Source organism: Equus quagga, chromosome 1 (genome assembly GCF_021613505.1).
Source record: "Equus quagga isolate Etosha38 chromosome 1, UCLA_HA_Equagga_1.0, whole genome shotgun sequence".
Classification (NCBI taxonomy): domain Eukaryota; kingdom Metazoa; phylum Chordata; class Mammalia; order Perissodactyla; family Equidae; genus Equus; species Equus quagga.
This window is the reverse complement of record NC_060267.1, coordinates 9,757,386-9,773,214: the sequence shown is the minus strand read 5'-3', so window position 1 is coordinate 9,773,214 and position 15,829 is coordinate 9,757,386.

Below are 15,829 nucleotides of genomic sequence, written 5' to 3'. Positions count from 1 at the left end.
AAACCCATGCCAAACCGTCAGTGTTTTACTCAGGATGCTCAGGGAGCAGGAGACTCTGGGTCCCTTTCTTTTTTAATTCTTGTGTCCTGAGATCTTTCCTTGTGGTTTTTAAAAGTCATGTCTGCTTCACCAATGATTATTCATCGTTCATCAGATTTAGGTCTAAATTAGCAATTTCCCTAGTCAATTCCTCTCTTCTTTGGGAGATGAGGTCCAAAATATTTGTCTTATTTAACATTCTGCATAATTGCACCCCCATTGAGCATCCATCTTTATTTCTAGCAATGTAACTCTAGCCCATCCTGGTCTCTGCCTCTCCTGGCATTCGTTCTTTATACCTCATTCTAAGGCAGCTCTTCCTGATTTTCAGTTCAATGGAGAAACAGTATTTAGCGTGACTGAGAGTTGTGAAGTTATAATAACAATAACAGTAAGTGACATTCATAGTGCTTAGCATGTGCTGGACACTGTTCTGAATAATTTGCACACTTCTATTCATTTCATCTTGTCTCAGAAACCTGTGAAACAAGTACTGTTATTCTCTCATTTCACAGGGGGAGAGACTGAGGTACAGGGAAGTCAAGCAACTTGTCCAAGACCACACAGCTGGTAAGTGGCAGAGCTGGAACTCAAACCAGGCAATCTGGCTTTCAGGTCTATCTTTATATATTGAGCTAAATTGTTTTGGATACTTTGTTCCGGGCACTTAACCTGGATTTTTCTCATATAATTTTTACAACAGGTGAGGAAAGTGACCTTGGATGGTACAGTAACAAAAAGGATTTTGGAAGTGAAAGAGATTCCACTGGACTGGATGTACGGACAATTACTCAAGACAACGCCCTGGGCAAGAAGTCAGGCCTGTAGGAGAATTGTGGCCCACTACCACCTCCAGTATTTGGTAAATAAAGTTTTATTCCATCACAGTAACACTCATTCATTTATATATTATCTCTGGCTGCTCTTGCATTACAGTGGTGGAATTGAGTAGTTTTGGCAGAGACTGTACGGCCCCAAGGCCTAAAATATTTTCCATCTGGCTCTTTATAGAAAAGTTTTCCAATCCCTGTTCGGCACCACACCTGAAGAGTAAATAGACTGCAATTAATGTTAAGATTATACAGTAAGAGAAGCGATTATTTCCCACTGCCTGCCCAAACCACTATTTCTTTAAAGACTCCCCCTAATTTCTAGAGAGGAGACTGGGAGCTTTACAAAGAACTAATAGCTTTTTTATTTCCTTTGGCTCAAATTAGTGCAACCAGCCCTTCATCTTCCATATCCTATCGATTCCTTCAGTGGCAGGTGTCATGCTGCTTGATGCAATTGATGTGTTTTTGAAAAGCTGATGTAAATCAAACTTTAGTACATTGAAACACATTTTCTGCTCATTTATATTATAATTTGTGTGATGCATTATCCGCTTGCAAGGACCTATAACTCTTCATGGACTGCAGTGTGCCTGCTCTCTCACACCGCCATCTCGCCTCCTCCCCCATGCTCGCGATGATGTTTCTGTCCAGTTGTCATTGTTCTACAGAGTGTGTCTGATTGTGGAAGCTATGACTTAAAAGAACAAAACAAACCATGTATAACATTGCATAGGATGAATAATCTTTCTCTGATTAAAATAACTGAACCATTAAAATGTAGTATTATAAATTTTCTTAAATTGAGACACATCTATTGTCAACAACAGTGGATATTTATGGGCTGCCTATTTTATGCCAAACACAGTAATGGGTAGCATTAGTGATTTTTCATCATTATTCAAAGATGCCAAGAAATGGCAATGGCAATGCTAAGGTTATAAAAACCCATCCTCATTGTCTTTATTAAAAATAACAATAAATTACACAAGTGCTTGCTGTGTGCTGGCGCTCTTCTAAATGCTTAACTTTCATGACTTACTCATCCCAACTACCCTACGATTTCAGTTCTATTAGTGTCCTCATTTTGCGATTTATACTTTGTAATGTCTCCTTTGTAAATGTATATTTAACATTAATGGAGGAAAAAAAGTCAATCCACTTGTATATAAAAGAGAAGGTTAATTGATGGCTTTTAAAAGTGGGTTATAATGCTATACATCTAAGAGAATTATGATTTTTTTAAAGCTATTGTGATATATCTAAAAAACAGAGTTCTGTGAATGAAGGGTAACATTTGAGAAACTAGAAGTTATCTATTTAAGGCCAGAAAGTTGATAAATGTGAGATAAAATCTAAATATATGTAGTTCATTCATTCTTTCATTATTTAGCATTTATTTATGGAATATTTACTATAGTCCATTTCGTCATGGATCTTATATTTATAAACAAGGGGGTCTTCAACAAGTGAGTAAACATATGATTAAACTGAAGATTGTGAAGAGGGCTCCAAACAACAGGAACAGGGTGATGATATAAAAACCAGAAGATCATATAGGTTGGTCAGGCAAGGTTCTTCTGGGAGGACCTCAGCTCAGCTTAAGATGAAAAAGTGAAAGCGTGTGGAGAGGGTGGCGCATGCAGGGAGAAGGAACAGCATTTTCAAAGGCTATGAGGCAGGAAGGAGCTTGACCTTAAACTCATTGATCCATGGAGCTTCTTTCCCCCAGGAGAAAGTTCTGTGGCTCATCCACTTGATAACTCCTGCTGGCCTCTTCTAGCAAAGCCACACATTTGTTAAAATATTTCCATCATCAGAAAAGTTAACTATTATTGTAGCTGCATTGAAAAATAAACTATAATACTGGTATTAACTAGTGTAGAAAAATGCCCCAACCTTTGTAGTAGTATGAGTACATTGTGTCTCCATCCGCAGACGCCTGAAGGGCTGAAGGGGAGGCTGCCATGGCGCATCTGCTATGCTCCTTGCTCATCAAGTCAATTCTCAGCTCAGTTGCTTGCTGGCTCTGTGAGTTTAGGCAGTTTAAGTGACCTCTCTGAGTTTTAGTTTACTCATTAGCATAACAGAGATAAAAACATGTACTTAAATATTACTATGAAAATTGATTAAACTAATTTGAAAGTAACTGGCACTGTGCTTGGCACAAAGTAGGCATTCAAACATGACTTGTAATATGGACACATATTTTATGTATGTTAATGATAGGAATGACTCGTTCTTATCGAGAATTTGCTACATCCTAGGTGCTCTTCAGGAAATTTCAATGTCCTTAACTCATTTTGTCCTCACAAGAATCCGATGCAGTTGGAACAGTTTTACGTGTTTCCTTATTTCACATCTGAGGAACGTAAAGCTCAGAAGATTATGCAACGTGCCCAAGAACACAGAGCCGGTAATAGCAGAGCCAGAATTCAAACCAGGCAGTCTTGCCTTGGGGCTTGTGCCCTTAAACATGCTTTCTCATTTAGAAAGAAATGATTAAAAACTGCATCTTGTCTGTTTCTTAGGTAAGCAGAACAAAGCAATGAGTACTTCGGGTGACATCTGAAGCTAAACCAACTTGCTTGCTTTCCACAGAACCTGTGAGTTCTGTTTATAAGTGACCTCTGCAGCAGATTAAAGCCAGTTTTCAGAAGCAATACCAAAAAAAAAGGAAAGAATAAAGACAAGCTGGCCATTAAGAAATACAGCTTGTTAATATAAAGGGCCCTGCGTGTGCATCACATAAAGGATTTACACAGCAATTTATTGTCAAACAGATAACAGCATGTAAATTTCCAAGAACCAACTTGGCGTCACTGGAAAATCACACTCCTGAGGCCCAGGGATTGTAGACAGTTCCACAGCCGCGGAATCATAAAGATGTTTATAGATCAATAACCCCCAACCTTGCTGCGTTAAAAAGCATCTTCATCAACAAAGAGAGTTTCAGGGAGCTGCGAAAGTGCAGGGGGATCATTAGAACAAGTGGCTTTTTGCATGTGTGTACGTATGCTATTTTCACAAGGTCATTCTTCATAGCCACATCACAATGTAGTTTTGATATTCCAATATAATAGATTTCCAAATATGTGTTAATGTCTTCTCCTTTTCTGGAGGGAAGAGATTGCTCTTCACATTATCCTGTAATCATCAGAGAAGAGATAAGTTACTGCGATGCATTTGGTTTTGGGCAACAGTCGAAGTTTCTACTCTGACCCCTCTTATGTTCTTGAGCCTTGGTTTCTTCATCCGTAAATTTAAAGATTAATAATAACCACTTCATATAGTTCTTGATCCTCAAAGTACACATCTCATTGAGCTCCTTACCTGAGAAAAATATGACTGAGATGTTTTATTTCATAACAATTTATTCCAAGTAATGTTGAGATTGCTAATTATCTTTCTTTACTGTATTATCTAACATAAAAGAAACAAGTAAATTCATACATCTATGTAGTGAAACAATTAAAAGGTTATAAGTAGTTTTTGAGTGATTACCATCTACTATTGCTGGTCAAGTAGGGTAGTTAGTGTCTGAAATATTATACAAGATGTTAAAAAGATTTGAACTGAGGATAATTTTTAGGTTGGTTCCATTCAGTTGTTGAGTGTTGATTAGGAAGCTATTAAGGAAAGAACTTTGAGTACTTATCATGTAGCATTTGCTTTAAACTCATCTAAGACTCACAATAGCTATAATGGCATTTTTATCCCCATACTACAGATGAGATTATTGAGACTCAGACTATTAACTAAATAGTTGAACCTCAGAGAGGCATTAATTAAGTAGCAGAGTAGAGAGAGAAACCTAAGTTTGTGTGGTCCTCTTTCCACACCCTTATTGCCTCTATTTTGTTTTGGAGTGATCTTTGCATAGTCTAATTGCGTAAGTAATAATCAACTATTTTAACGATCACATAATCTGACATCTGTGTAATGTCACTATGTGTGTGACTATGCTGTGGTTGCTTTGGTCCAGCGCGTACACACTCAGATGCTTATTTTTAAGATGGGACCTGTAAGCACAAATGGTTTTGCTGATGTGACTGGTTAACATAGCAAAAAAAGACAAAACAAAAAGTCCTTTAGTATGGTTTATAACTGAATTTACCGGTCAATTCAATTAAAATATTAGACGTGGATGACGTGTATATCCAGACTAAATATTTACACTCAGATAATAGTATTGAAATACTAAATTATATGCACACTATTCAGTAAAACACAATTGATGAATTTACTAGTAAACATAATCAAGTATGACATTAAAGGATTATATTATAATGGCAATGAAGATTATGTAAAATCAATTAGAGATACACATTGAAATATTTGTGGGTAAAATAACACGATGTCTGGGATTTGCTGTAAAATATTCTAGCCAAAAAACAAAAAGCAAAGAACAAGTGGGTTGGATGGAGGAAACAACATTGGTGAAAAATTGTTGAAGTTGAGGGTATATGGGGATTTGTCTTTTATATATATGTGTGAGAACTTACAAAAAAAATTTAGAAAAGCAGTCAACTAATTATATTCATTGGGTTGTGGCTGAGAAACAAAATTAGTGTGATTGCTCTTATTTTAAATCTGTGTTCAGAGTTTTAGCTGTTCTGTATGTGGTTAAAAAATCTGTATTTAAAATTGCTAGTATAATCACCAAGTATCCAGAATGTGTATTCTCAGGAGACACTGATCTCTTTTGAGATTTTTTGATAAGATATAACTTAATGGTATAAAGATATGAATTTCAGAAATATATGTGAGTATATATTCTTGACTGAAAGAGACCTGGCTTTAGGATCACATTTAAATTCAAATTTTTATTCCCCTGGAGAGAGCATTATAATGTAGCTTTAACACAAATCTTATATATTTTCATTGAATTTTAATTAAAATTAATACTTCCACTCAAATAATATTTAGATCCCCAAGGATGGCATTTCGCTTCCTTATATATTATTAGTACATCATAATTTTGTTTTGTTAATAACTTAAAATTTGTCATCAAAACAATTATAGTCTGTATACTCTCTAAATCTTATGTAATCGGAGATGCTTATTAAAATGAAATTTACTATATAACTTTATTTTTAATATACAAGAAGCTAAAATTCTTTAGTTTTAAGCTTTTAAAGTGAGCAAAGGAAGAAAAGTTCTCTTTCTGCTAAAGTAGTTTTAATTGCTTTCTTTTTTTCACTTGGTTTTCAAGAGCAATTTTTTTTTCTAAATCATCAAGTCAAGTCACTGTATCTTCTATTAAGAATCATTCTTTGGCCCTAGGTGAATTGTGAAGTAAATTTGACTCTGTTTCCCTTTACGCTTTCCTTCTGGCTACTTTTTTCTTTCTTGAAGAGTCCTTTTCCACCCAGACCCACAATTGTGTGGGAACAGCAACGCGTCCCTGGGGCTGAGGCACTTCATCCCTCACTGCTGGTTTTCCCCAGTTCTTAACTCACTGCCTCCACCCACTCTTTCCATTTAAAAAAGAGGAATCAACTGAAAGTAGCCAATGCCCTTATTAGCAGTATTGTGCTAATGATCATTAATGGTGTAAACGGAAGCACGCCCCAGTAGATCTTCAAGGGAGAGCCAGAAGTGCCAGACCACACTGTTTTCATATGTCAGTTTTAATCCAGATAAGTACTTTAATTTTCATATTAAATTAAGTAGATAGATCAGGCAGCAGGAGGCACAATTTGCGTGCATTTTAAAGCTATATCACGAGCGTTTGAAGACATTTCCAATTGGAGGTGGGGCTGCTTTGGGAGCTGCCCTCTAGCCCACAATGTGTACTATTCGCTCCTCACTCTCCTCCTCGTTGATGATGACCCCGTGGGGAAATATGAGAAGTGCCAGAACGTGCCTCTCTTCTGCACAGTTGTATTTCAACTTGCTTTGTGTAACATGGCCAATATGGCATCCTATGAAACAGTGGAAATATAGAGACTTTTGAAAGGGGTGGGGATCTTACTGCTTTCAAATTGCTCCTTTGTAGATAGTTACCTTCATTTATAGAGATTCTGGGGCATTAATAACATATATTTTGTTTAATACAAACAGACTTGGCTATTGCCTTTAAGAATGTACAAAGTATTCAAAGGAAATTTTAAAGCGAAAGCAAAAATCAGTCAGCGCAACAGTGTCTGGGATCAAGAGCTAGTTGGTAAAACCCATACCCCAATTCTCCAATTTCCTATGGAAATTAGGGGAATGACGTGCTTCACAACTGGAATTTAAATAGCATCTCCCTCTTTTTCCATTTCCTATTTCAAGTATATTTAAAAATGCACCTGGTTTTAAAGTTCACTTTTCTTTTAATTATTGTTAAAAACTAACATCTGAAAGGTAAAATGTTGTATTAAAAAGAAACAATACTTTGCAGACTGAAATTCTGCTGCGCTCTAGTTTCCTTGTTAATACTGAGAGCTTTATTGTCCCAAAACTTGGACTTGGATATGAACACAAAAATGAATGGAAATGTAGGATAAATTTGCTAAATGAGCTTTTCAATGGAACAAATGCCTGCCAACGGTTAAAAATGAGAATCTCTGAGTTTCGGTTTTACTTTAGTCCTTTGTATTATAGTTAATACGAAAAGAAGAAGAAAATAGAGGGAGCGAGGGAAGGCTGGTAAATTGACTTCCTTGGGGAGAAAGCAAAGGAGAGAGAGCAATTTAGACAGGGGAAATTATAATACACCAGTCCCGATGATTGATCCTGCGTGAGCAGAGGGCACGTGGAAACAATTTAAATGTTGTCCATGAAATGACTGCTTTTAGACTTAATGGCATTTTATTTATCAGGATCACTGTCTTCAGGGGCACTGTAGAGATTCCGTCAGTCCAGGAAAGAATAGGAGGTTTGGTACGTTCTTCCTTGGGGTTAAAGTTGGGAAATGTCGAGTCAGGGGGAGGCAATTGGTACCACTTCTGATCTCTTTGTCCACTGCTTCTCTGATAGTGAGAATTTTCCGCATAAGCTCTTGTATTCAATGCATAGTTCAAACAGTCCATTTGGGTGAGTTTTGGAAGATCTGGAAAAGGCATTGTATTTAGCCCCCGCCTCTCCCCCTTTATTCTTTTTTTAATTAATTTTTTTTTTTGTTTTAGCTAACTCAGTTTCCATCTGGGATGTAGGAGTTCATTTAGGTGGGCTGTCTTCATAAAACTAAAGAAAAGATCATGATTAGTATTATGTGAGTTTTACATAGAGATACTCCCTCTGTTTTGAAGTACGACTCTCGGAGTCACTTGAAGGTAAGACAACATACAAGTATACATGCATATTTTTCTTTTTTACACGTACAGAGGAAAACTAAAACCGTTGCAAAGTAGTGACGTTTTCAAGAAAATTCTTCTCAGGATCAATCTCTTGCTTTCATTTAAGGTAGATGTTCCCCCAGTGTTGGTATTTTGTTTTGGGGAAAAAAACTAATGTTTTTTTGATGATGGCATTCAGTAAAGGGATTATCTGATCCTCCAAGGTCATTGGGGAGGTTTGGGCTCAGGCAGGCATTTTTCAGGATTATGCTACACCGATCCTGATTGTGAAGATTGCCAGAAACCTGTGATTGATTGAAGGCAAGGGAAACATTACTGTGAGCTGCTAGCAGAATAAGATGTTTATTTTTAGTTGATTCACCTCCTTTTTTTGTACAAAAATGGTAAAATTGGTTATTTGAATAAATTGACTTATTTGGAAGTCCTTATAGAGATCATATATCTGGAGCACATGAACAAATGCTCTCCTCCAGTTTTACATTTGGTATTTGAATTCTGGCTCCCCTGTTTATTGACTTTGTGACCTTGGGAAAGCTTAACATCGCTAAACTTCGGTTTTCTCTGTAAAATGAGAAGAATAATAATACCACTTGCCTCACAGAATTGTTGTGTTATTTAAATGAGATAATCTATTATCATAATTCCTAGCCCAAAGAACACTAGTATTATTATTCATGATAATATACCTGCATCTCTATTCACCTTTTAGGAACAAAGTGAAAATTCATAATTGCTTATGGAGAGAAGGAGAGAGGAAGACGTTCTTCTACCATATAAATTGAGAAGCTTGGGCACAGGGAGCTCCTGCACACAGATTACCTATTACGTGGCCTCTATTTCTATTTTTTCTGCCACCATCCACATTTCTCTATCTCCAGCCTTGCCAAGCTCTTCTCTCCTCCTACGTCTGTTTTCTGGTCCTTGAGGATGCTTCTCTTTCCTCCTCGCTACTTGCTATTCCTTAAAACACCTAGCATTTTTCTTCTCTGGGCCTTTGGACATGCTATTCTCTCCGACTAGGATGATCTTCCCCTCCTATCTCTCTGTTCATTGAATTTCAAACTACTGTTCAAAGCTGCATGCTCTTACTTCTATAAATTACTTTCTTAGTCACTGACTGGGTGTTCTTTACCTTCCTTTGAGCACTAATGGTACTCTGAACCTCTCTTAAACCATTTTCCTATTCTGCGATAGGAGTCATTTATGTACTTGACTTTACATGCCCACCAAATTGCATGTTCTGTCTGAGTGATGACCTATAGGAAGTGGTAGGCCATAGAAAAGGATCCCTCAAATAACCATTTAACTTCTCAGGGATTAAACTTCCCACAGCACTTGGTTTCCTATGCTCTATCACATCTTTCATAGCCGTGAGTTCTCTGCTTCCCCAAACCCTGACTTTCAGGCACTTCCTTAATGATAGAGCTGAACTGAATCCTCTTGTGGATCATTATCCACCTGGACAAAGATGGGAATGTATGTAGGCAGCCTAGAAATCGAGGAATCCCCAGCTGCATTATGTTACCTACTCTGTCCTCCTCTAAATGGCATAAGAGGCCATGGGACATACCCCTCCATGATGCAGACAGTGAATGGACAGGTTCAAATAGAAACTTCCCCTTCATATTTGTGTGTACTCACAGCATTTGGTATTTATACATTACTGTATTTTTCATATTAGATTCTAGCTATTTGTATAACTCCCTCTCACAAGACTCTGAGCTCTTCATTTCCTCATCCCACCTTCCCACACATTTCAACCATCCCCTCTGGGACATCCAGCAGTACTTGTTACATAGTTGGTCCTCAGTTTACTCAAAAATAAACTAAACAAATAAGCGAGAATGATCACACTTTAAATAAAATTTAAAATGTTCAAATTAGTTTTATAATAAAAGGACTTAAAATGCTATTAATGTCAGCCCAAATTAACCAGTTCATCTCACAGACGTCTAAAATTTGGTATATTAATTCCAATGTCTTGATGAGTGAGTGGACTCTCAGTATATATTATTTCTGTTTTTTAATTTTTTTTTTGAAAACAAAACAATACCAAAAAACTCTGTTATTTTACTATAAGTTGCCTAAATAAGAGTAGCTATGGGGTTTTTTTTTCCTTTTTAAATTATAGGACCTGAAGTTCTCAAGTTGAAAAACTTAGATTATATCAATGATCATAAGTAAAGCCAATTTTCAAAAGTGCAAAGTTCATAGATTAACAAAGCTGATCCATTGACATTTGCTAATATTCTAGATAGTGAACTGAACTTTGTAGTCCAATTAAAATGCCTTTTTTTTTTTAACCAAAACCCTTCAGTGTCTCTAGAGTGCTCAGTTATAGTGTGTGATTAGTTAAGAAAACATACACATCCAATCACTTTGTTAGCCTTGAGTCTCAGGTTTTCATTTTAGATCACATCTTAAACATTGCAGAGACTGTGGTGACCCACTGCTATTTTTCAAGTGTTAATGGAAAAAACTTCAAAGACCCGGATCCTTTAGTTAGAAAAAAACAATTGGAAAGTTCCCCCAGTTGTTTGAGGTTTATCAGGTTTAACTGAAATTATGTGAGTTGTACTCTTACCTTACTGATTTTTTTCTTTTTTTGGCAAGATTATCCACGGCAGACTAGGACTCCACGATATCCAATTTAGTGCCTCATCTGTCCTCTGACTGCGAAAAGGACTTTAGAAAGATGCTGCTTGAGCATTTTAAGATTTTCAGAAAATAGTTTTCTGAGTATCCAGTATTAGTTTTTCACTGCTCTTTCCCTGGGCAAAAATGAAGAGGTATGAAGAAAACAGCTGAAGAAGAGTTAAATAATCAGCCTTTCCAAGGCAAACCCAGGGCCTCCCTGTTTGGGTGAGATCAAGTATCAGCAAAATATTTTCTAATTTGTGTCTTTTAAAAGGGTTCTTTTCAGGACGCCCTGAGGAATGTGAGGTTTGGCCGCCTTTTTCACAGAGGAGCTGCTGAAAGGAGCACTTTATGCCTTTTATGACTATATGTTTCATAGAGAATTTTTAACTTTGTCACAGGGTGCAGCTAAAGTAGTTTTATTAGCTTTCAGCTATGTGTAAGTGTGCACATCCACAGCCAGACCCAGCGGCCTCGCCTCCGGCCAGGTGCTCGTCCCATCATCCATCTCCTTTATTCCCTCCATCTGACCCGTTGCTGATCCTGTGGGTTTCCCACTTGAAATGCTTCTAAAACACACCCTTCTTCTCCTTCAGGTCTTTCTGTCTTCTATTCCTCACATCACATTCTCACTGGTCAAGTCATGCTCCTTGGAGCTCCCACGCGTCTTCACTCCCCTTCTCCAAAGCTTCCCTCTTTATTATATCAAATGTGAATTGTTTTGCCTAGTTTCCAAAATGCTCCTTAATCTGCTCTTATCTTCCACACCCAATCTAAGTTTACTGCTCTTCCCAGCATACTTGCAAGTTTCCTATTTCTCAAAGTAGTGGATTTTTTTTAGCACACGCTTCAGAATCAGAGCTGTTTGTTAAACAATGTAGACTGCCGATTTCAGACTTTCTTTTCCCAGCCTGGGAATCTGCATTATAAGGGGATTCCTCCAGATGATTCTTATGTTCCTTAAAGGGGAGAGTCTCTGCCTTCTTGCCTCTCCTCTCCTCCTGTCCTCACAGCCTCAGCCTCTCCGTGACTTCTACAAAACATGCCACTTCTGCGCAGGATGCAGCCTCCAATGCATGTTAACTCGTGTTGATTTCTGATTGTTCGTGTTCCTCCGTCTGTAGTATGAGCTCCGTGGGGCAGAGCTCACGTTTATATTGCATGATGAGGCAGAAAGATCACAGGGCTGAGAGCTGGACAAGTCGGCTTCTATCACAAGTTCTACTTGCAAGGAAAAACATGGGCTCCTCCAGCCTCAGTTTGTCACACCTGGGTTCAAATCTTAGCTCTGCCGTTTTAAGAATAATGTCTCTGAGTCCCAGTTTCAAAGGGGGTAATAACAGATACCTCTTGAGGTTGCTCTGAGGGTAATATATAGTAAGTCCCTGGAACAATATCTCGTATATGACGGTTTTCGTGTATTGGTATTATTCTGTGTCCTTTCACACCTCTCATAACGCTGCGTAAAGAGAGGCTGAAGGTTGCTTGTTGGATGATCGCATTCTTTTCTGAACACTGTGCTCCTACATAGTGTTCTATCTGTAGACACTTCGGTGATAAAATGTGACACTGATTGGGCTCCATCTTGGCTCTACGACTTTATAACTCAGTGACTCTGTGCATGTTACTTTAACTTTTTTTGAAATGAGGACTCAAATACTATCTTTACTGTAAAGCTGTTGTGAAGTTTAAATAAGATAACACAAGTGCCCAGCCAGTGCCTAATTTAGAGTGAATCTTAGCTATTATTAATACTTCTGGCTAGGCTTAGCCTGATCCAACTGAAGGTGCATTGTTCTGGGAGTCAAGAGGCCTGCATGCATTAAGAGTTCTGGAACAGATTGTGGGTGCATTATGTCATCTGCCTGTACTTCAGTTTCCTGCTCTATGATATAGTGCTAATAATAAGCCATTCCATGGGGCAGCAAAAAGATTACAAGGAAACACATGGGAAAATAAGTTCAAAAGGCAAGGAGCTATACAGGGCATTACTTATATTTGTTGTTATTATTTTCTCTGAATCCATAAAGGGAAGGAATTAAATCAAATAATAGCAAATGTTTATTTAATATATACCATGTTACAGGCATTTAATCCTCTCACTTAAGCCTCGCAAAATCTTCTGAAATAGATATTATAATTCCTCTTTTGTAGCACATGAAAATAGAGGTTCGGAGAAGCCAGGTAACTTACTCAAGGTCTCACACCCAGTAAGCTGCAGAACTGGAACTGGAAACCAGGAATGCTGACACCAAAGAGCAAATATTGACTCACTGTCAAATGACCTCTAAGATCCTTCTGGCCAAGTGGTTCTGTTCTCTTTGTTGTGGCTCTTCCATGAGGAGATTGACCCGGTGTTGGAAAAACTTGATGGAAGTTTTCCAAGTGAGTGAGAGAACCCCTGGAGATTTAAAACAAAACTAGGTAGCTGTTACATGCCCAAACTTTGCTTTCATTGAGGACTCTGGATTCTTCTTGGTGGGACGTAGAAGCCATCATGGGCTTTCAGCCATGCCCTTCATCTCCGTAGAATGAAGAAGGCTGAACTGTTTCCTTTCTTCACAGAAAAGACTAGCTCCTGTCACTCCTTAATTTTCTCTATATCTCAGATTACAATAGCACTGTAAGATATTATTACCCCCCATTTTGTAGATGAGGAAATTGAGGTTCAGAGTGGCTAAGGGCTCTGGTGACAGAGGTAGAGATTTGGGACTTGAATATGGGTCTCTTGACACAAAATCTAGTATTCTTTTTATTACACCACTCTTCCTAGATATGTTCTAATCTGCAGTTAGTCTAACTTCTAAAATGTGGTTTTCATAGTTATTGCAGAAATGCCTTACATTGACTTCACATCTTATAAGGCACTCACATCTCATTTGTGCTCACAGCAGCCCTTGAGTGAGACTCTTTCGTACAGATGAGGAAATTAAGGTCCCAAAAGGCTGAATCACTTGCCAAAATTCACACAGCTAGTCAGTAGTTTAGCCAGAAATATATTTCTTCATGTTTTTTCTATTCTACTACACTGCTGATAGTGACTTGGGTAACAAGATGCTTTGTTCACCATTCACTTTGTGGAAAAGGTAGGCAGACCAGAGAATAATAGTGAGAACCCAAGTCCCCAGAAAATCACATTGGAAATTGTACTTTTTCTTTTAAAGTAATTGAAGCGATTCTTTTAAAAATCTGTTTTTAAAATTAAGAATAGTGATAGGGGTTTAAGTTACTGATTAGAAAGAACGCAGTCCTTTCTTCTGTTAAGAAATGAGAGAATCGTTCTCTTATAATACTCACAAGATAACCCAAAAGAGGCTTTTGGTATTGACTGGGATCTTAGTTAAACAAAGGACTGAAGACATCTGGAATTTATGTTCTCTCACTAATTAATTAATTATTTCATTTACTATTCAGCAGCTGCATTGTGCCAAGTGCTATGCAACATTTGCTGCACTAATGATTACAAAAGAAAATTTGAGATACATTTATAAACAAACCAAAATCAAAAGTACGGTTAAATAGTTTGGCCTCCATGAATAGAGGATTAGACTTTATGGCACTCCTTTGTGGTTTCCATGGAAATGGCAATGTTGATTAGCGTCACTCCAGCTTCATTTCATTCAAGCCAAGAGAAAAAAAAAGGAGTTCAGTTTGTAGTTGAATCGTCCTTACTCTTCTATTTTGCAGATTTTTTATTTTTTCCTCCCAATCTTGCTCTATGTGTGTGTATATATATGTTTGTGTGTGTGTGACTAATTTGGGATCTATTTTCATTTAAAAAATCTGCATTTACCTACAAGGATAAAGATAAACATTAAAGGAAATTGCATTTAAAAAGTTAATTCTGGGGCTGGCCCTGTGGCCGAGTGGTTAAGTTCGTGCGCTCCGCTGCAGGCGGCCCAGTGTTTCGTTGGTTTGAATCCTGGGCGTGGACATGGCACTGCTCATCAAACCACGCTGAGGCAGCGTCCCACATGCCACAACTAGAAGGACCCACAATGGAGAATATACAACTATGTAGTGGGGGGCTTTGGGGAGAAAAAGGAAAAAAATAAAATCTTAAAAAAAAAGTTAATTCCATGTTGCTGCCTTAGATAATTAGAATTTAATTTCTTTTTTTGAGTATATATTGGTTTATAACATTATATGAATTTTAGGTATACATCACTGTATTTCGACTTCTGTATGAACTGCATTGTGTTTACCCCCAAAAATCTAGTTGGGTGCCATCCATCACCATACACATGTGACCTTTTACCCTCCTTGCCATCCCACCACCCACTTCTCCTCTGGTAACCACCCACCTGTTCTGTGTGTTTGTTTGTTTATCTTCCACATATGAGTGAAGTCGTATGCTAATTATCTTTCTCCATCTATTTCATTTTTATTTATTTATTTGTTTGTTTTTAGCATAATATCCTCAAGGTCCATCCATGTTGTCACAAATGGCAAGATGTCATCTATTTCTATGGCTAAGTAGTATTCCATTGTATATATATATATTACATCTTCTTTATTCATTCATCTGTTCATGGGCACTTAAGTTATTTCTGAGTCTTGGCTATTGTGAGTAATGCTGCAATGAACATAGGGGTGCAGATATCTTTTTGAATTAGTGTTTGCATGTTCTTTGGACAAATACGCAGAGTGGAATAGCTGGATCACATGGTAGCTCTATTCTTAACTTTCGGAGGAATCGCCATACTGTTTTCCATAGTGGCTGCACCAATTTATATTCCCACCAGTAGTGTAAGAGGGTTGTCTTTTCTCTACATCCTCTCCAAAACTTGTTATTTCTCGTCTTTTAATAGCCATTCTGATGAGTGTGAGGTGCTATCTCATTGTAATTTTGATTTGCATTTCCCTAATAATTAGTCACGTTGAACATCTTTTCATGTGCCTGTTGGTGATCTGTATATCTTCTTTGGAAAAATGTCTGTTCAGATCCTCTGCTGAGTTTTTGGTCAGGTTGTTTGTTATTTTATTTTATTTTATTTTATTTTGAGGAAGATTAGCCCTGAGCTAACATCCATGCCC